Source organism: Nematolebias whitei, chromosome 1, assembly GCF_014905685.2.
Source record: "Nematolebias whitei isolate Nwh7 chromosome 1, NemWhi1, whole genome shotgun sequence".
NCBI classification, from domain to species: domain Eukaryota; kingdom Metazoa; phylum Chordata; class Actinopteri; order Cyprinodontiformes; family Rivulidae; genus Nematolebias; species Nematolebias whitei.
This window is the reverse complement of record NC_056498.1, coordinates 22,818,041-22,823,978: the sequence shown is the minus strand read 5'-3', so window position 1 is coordinate 22,823,978 and position 5,938 is coordinate 22,818,041.

The following is a 5,938-nucleotide window of genomic DNA, read 5'->3' as shown; positions in this document are numbered from 1 at the left end:
ATGGATGGATGGATGGATGGATGGATGGATGGATGGATGGATTGATTTAATTTGAAAAGGAAAAGAAAAAATGATGCACAAGTTTGCACCCGAGTTTTTCAGTCAATAAGCAAAAGTTCATGATGCTGATGGCTAAGATGTCAAATTTAAGTTTTGATACAGTAGAACTAAAAGGATTTATTTTAAATATTTTTAAACTATTTATTTAAAGTGAAATTTCACATGTTTTGTGTTTTTAAGAAGGCATAGTAGAAACCCTGAATCTGTCCATTCTTGTCTTGAAAATCTTTTACAGCCTTTCTTGTTCTTTGTTTCCTGACATCGTTTTCACACAAATGTTCTGAAATCCATTACAGTTTGCACGTTTCTTTCCACAACTGATGTTTATGGTCATTCTTACACTCGGTGGGACACCTTTTAACAAAACGTTGCAGAAGAAGAAATATATTAGTCTAGAGCACAGAGAGTTTAAATTTGTTATTGCATTAAAACATCTATTTATCTCTCTTTTTTCTTTGTTCTTTCAAATTAAGCAAATTGAGATTATAAACAAGCATACATCTGCAAAAAGAGAGTTTTAAAGCTATAAAGCTCTCCCCAAAGTGGCGTGTCTTGTTCCTGCAGACATGCAAGTTCTTGAAGAACTCCCTGAGTTAATGCCCAGCAGGGGGCAATGGACATCAAGTATGATTTGTTTCAACTGCTTGATGCTCAGTGGTTTGAAGGTATCCAGTCACTCACATTAACCCACAGTTAAACACAGGAATATGTGTGGAGACCAGCAGAGAGGCATTTCCATTTAGTTAGAGATTTAACTTGTAATTTTAGTGTTGGGGGCAACGTTCCTGTCAACACTGAACAGCAGCGGCAGCTTCCCATAAGCCCCTCAAGAAACTCCACTTTGCAGACTTGTCATCCCATCTTGTCTGATCCACCGTGCTACGGCTGTCTGCAAGTCACATTTCATAACCGTCAGCATCAGTCCTCTCCCTCTTCTCTCTTGTTTTATTTGTTTTCTTCTTCTTCTGCCTGTTTATGTCCCAATAGGTATTATAGTTTGTTTTTTTATAGATTTTCTCTAATTCTAAACTAGATATTTTTACATTATACTTCATACTTTTATACACAGAGTACTGTATTTATTAGCATGTTTTATTCCAAAATTTTTCTTATTCAGTCAATTGAGTCATGCTTTAAAGTAGATGTGGGCAACATTTTTTCCAAAGGGCCACACCAAGGCATTTAAAGCAATCAAAGAGCCGCATAAAGATTTGGAAAATTAGATGTTCTTTATGAAAGATAATCTAGAAGACTTTTTTTAGGCTTGTACTTATTGTAGTATGCTTTATAAAATATGGCTTCCCATATCTTTTAGGAATATAAGACATATTTTGTAAACTGGGTCTTGTGACAATATATTATACATGTTAGCTTAACATCTTATATACGTTAGCGTAACATGTTATACACATTAGCTTAACATGTTATACATGTTAACCTAACATGTTATACATGTTAGCTTAACATGTTATATGCATTATCTTAATATGTTATACACTTAGCTTAACATCTTATACATGTTAGCATAACATGTTGTACATGTTAACTTAACATGTTATACACGTTAATTTAACATGTTATATGCATTAGTAGAACATGTTATACATGTTAGTTTAACATGTTATACATGTTAGCTTACCCTGTTATACATGTTCACTTAACATGTTATACGCGTTAGCGTAACATGTTCTACACGTTAGCTGAACATGTTATACATGCCAGTGGAAAAATGCAAAACAAACTTATATGTTTGCGTTTCTAAGTCTTTAAGGTTCTGTCTAGTTATGGAAACACGATGACTTAAAAAATGGTTTTAAAAAAGTTTTGCGTAAGATGTTTAATTTAAATTTCCTTAAATCTTGTTGATAAATTGCAGGTTTTTTTAACAATCTTTTTTTGAAAAAAATAAATAAATACATTTTTTAAACTAAGGATATTGGGGCCTGATGGAGATTGTCCAAGGGCCACTTTTGGTCCAAGGGCCTTAAGTTGTCCACGTCTGCTTTAAAGTCTTAGCTCTTCGTGGTTGTATAAATCATTACCTTAAATGTTTTGTTGTTGTTGCTGTTCTATGTCAGTAATACAAATTATAATATAAATATTCAGATTGTACCAGAGACTTTAGTAACATGATGCATTTATATTTAAGAATAATATAATCCCCGTTATTGGAAGGGTGAGGTAGTTCAACTGATTGGGTAGGTGCTACATAGATGGGGGTTTCTATGTCATAAATACAGTGGGCCCAGGTTTCAGTCCTGACACAATGGTGCATGTGGTCCTCCAATGAGCCCACCAAAAAAAAGAAAGAAAAAAAACCATGAAACTCTACATTGAGTTGTGCCATATACTTATCCAGATGACAGTTTGTCAAGGCCTGACTTTACAATCACACTTTTGAAGCTGTGAAGGTGGACAAGATCCTGCATGTAAAATTCTTCTCTTGTAAAGACTCTTGTCTCTTGTCTGTTGGGCATGTCTCTCAGGAAAGGGATGAGTGTGGACGCTGTGACCTCTGAAGACAGGGAACATGCCAAACGAATCGTGTACTCTGTGGTATACGGTGCAGGTGAGTATAAAACCAACATTGTATGTTATAGAAAAGTGGAAACTTTAACCAGGTTGATGATCATATTAATTCAGTTGAATAATAAACAGGCAGCACAGTGGCGTGGTGGTTAAAGCTGTCACCTCACAGCAAGAATTTTGCAGCTTCAAAACTGTATTTTCTGTGTAGAGTTTGCATATTCTTCCCGTGCACGCATGGCACCGTATTTTCCGGCATACAAGTCGCAGTTTTTTGCATAGATTTGTCAGTCCTGCAACTTAGACGCCGAAGCGACTTATATACGTTTTTTTTTTTCCATATCCATAATGCAATTTTTGACTGCCGCTTTAAATTTCTAAAAATTGCAACTGCGAGTCCTCCTGTGCACGCTCGCTTCACTCAGCTGGTGCAGGTGGAGGAACGCTGGAGAGCTAGCGGCTCTGACTGCGATGGATGGATGGCACAGCTCCGCCCAGGCAAAATAAAGCCATCTTGACCATTAAATAAATGTATAATAAACACAACGGGTCAACAGTGACGCATAATAAATGCGACTTATACGCCGAAGTGACTTATATGTTTTTTTTCGTCTTCATGATGCTTGTTTTGACTGATGCGACTTATACTCGGGAGCGACTTATACGCTGGGAAAAGCGGTACTCCAGTTTCCAGTCACAGCCGAAAAACATGAGTTAGGTTGATTGGTGTGAGTGAGAGAGTGAATGGTTGTTTGTCAATCTAATCCTGTGGACTTGTGGATCTGTCAAGGGTGTACTCACCTAACTTCTCACCTAATAACTGCTAGATAGATTGGCACCAACGCCCACAACCCTCAATAGAAAAAGTGGGTAAAATGTTTCTCTTTTACATAAATGTAATTTTGTTTTATAGTGTTGAATACATTTTTGATTCTTCTCTGTGTACAGTAATAAGGATAAGTTATCAGGAGTAGAGAAAAAGGTGTAAATTGAAAGATATAACTGTTTACATAGCCATGTGACCCCATACCCCATGACTCAATACAAGCCACGGGACTATTGTGCACACTGCTGTTTTTGTCAACATGTCAGTTGATGGTTGGTAAAACTCATTGCAGAGTTTGAGTCAGTGTGTCAATATATGGTGTGCTTTGTGTTAGTTTTTGTATTCTTTGATTCATGTTGTTGATGAGAATCATGGCTGCTTTCTGAGATCTGGATATTTTGGCTGAGTTCGCCAAAAACACTTGTCTCTTTTGGCTTTTAGTAATAAATGTACTTATTTTCTTGTAAAACGTTTATTCAACCTTCATTTCCAGAATAATGGGCAAGTATTGTTAAGTACTTCAGTACTAAGAGTTGCTTTAACGCCATTTTATCCCATTTTTTTATTTTATTCTATGTTCAAGTTCAAGTAGGTTTCATTGCCATTCACATCACGTGGTACATGTGGTTGAACGAAATTGTGTACACAGGGTCCCAGTTACATTCAACAATAGCAAAAATATAAAGTGTAAAAAGAAACAGTAAATCAGGATCTAAGATATAAACTAAGAATATGCTAAACCCTACTAGTGCAAAACAATATGCCGAACAACAGCAGCACGAACATGAGTCTGTGTGAGCAGATGAGTGAATACAGCAGCATGAAATAATCAGCAGCATGGATAATCAGCAGCTCATCACTAATCAAAGTGGCATTTTGGGGGAGGTAAGCAAAGCCAAATGATCCAGATTATTTTTAAAAATGATGTAATTTCCACCACTAAATCCTGTTTGAGTTTCTTTGGTTTGTGTTTTGAGTAGTTTTGTCTTGTACTAATTTTAGCCATTTGATGTCTTCAGTTGCTTGTATCTCTCCACACATCTGTTTTTCATTTGTAATCCACATACAGTACCTGTTTTCCCTCAGTAATAATATTCCCCAGTTTTTAAACTTCCTTGTTTTCTTAAAGCATTGCCTCTGCTTACCTCAGTTCATGTCTTGGGTTTTCTTGCCCATCAGTTTAGTTATTAATGTTGTTTAGAGTCCTGTTGGCTTTGGGGTTCTTTCATCCAACATGTGGCACAGTGTCTTTACTTCATGTGCTACTTAGGCCTGTCGTGATAAATAATAAAGCAATTAATTGCATGATAAATTAAAATTATTGACCTCATTTTCATTTATCACCTTTATCGTTTCTTCATGTCTCACTTTTTCTACTGAAGACACTGGACGACAAAAGACTCAACTCTGGTACTCTTCACTGACCCCTCCCTTTCTCTTTTCTCTTTAAAATCTGTTTTAACCATCCAAAATCACGGTTTTGGATAATTAAAAGCAGCTAAGCTGAGAAGCTAAGCTACGAGCTGAGCTAACAGGCCAACCTCGGGAAAAAGCCTCCGTCTTGTCAAAGCTCCAAAATTCACAGTTGAAACCTGTGCCTTTGTCTATAAAGTTGTTTTTTCTCTGCCAAAAGAAGCTGAAAACTTGTTTACTGATTTTTTTTATTAAAAGCTTTGTGTGAAAAATGCTTTGCTCAAACCACACCGAGCATCCGCCATTTTGAGAACCAACAAAAAGGAAAGAGAGACAGCCCATGTCACATCAAGGGGCCTCCTTCCCATTTTTCTTAAAGAGACACGCTGCTTGCTCCCTCACTATCCATCCTTCGTTTCAAACAGTCTTGTACTGCCATCCAGTGGTCAACAAAAGGTACTACACACAAAATTAAAAAAACATTTCTTCTTAAATTTGAAAATTACAAATTATTGTCAAATTTCAAACAATATTATCGTTTATTGCAATATTTTCTGAGACAATTAATCGCCCAGCAAAATTTGTTATCATGACAGGCCCAGCGCTACTACGTACTAAACAATCCTTGTTGTGCTACCTTTCATACATAAAACAAGAGCATGTTTTAAGATACTTGTATTTTCTTTTAATATTCTGGGACTTCAGAAAATTTCTTTTTTACAGATTGTACTGCATCCAGTAATTTTACACATCTTTGACTTATCATATCCCACCAAGTCCTGCAGTGAAACGACTTCTTCACCAACAAGATGCCAACTTTTCACCTTTTTTTTTAACTTTTTTATTTTATGCATATTATCTCTAAAGACTACAATCAGGCAAAATAAAAATTGTAACAACTTCTGAGCCTCTTGTCTAATCTGCTGCAAGACTCCAGCACTCATTCAAAACTAAACTACACAGACCACTCTTTTAGACGTCTGCTGTTATTGCTACAGGGCTTTTTGCTTGCATTAAATAACTTTTTTTTTTCCCAAAATGCATATCAATAAAGGGGCATTTGTAGAAAAACAGAAATAATAATTTGAACAGGTTTGCTCCTTTAAAGACAAT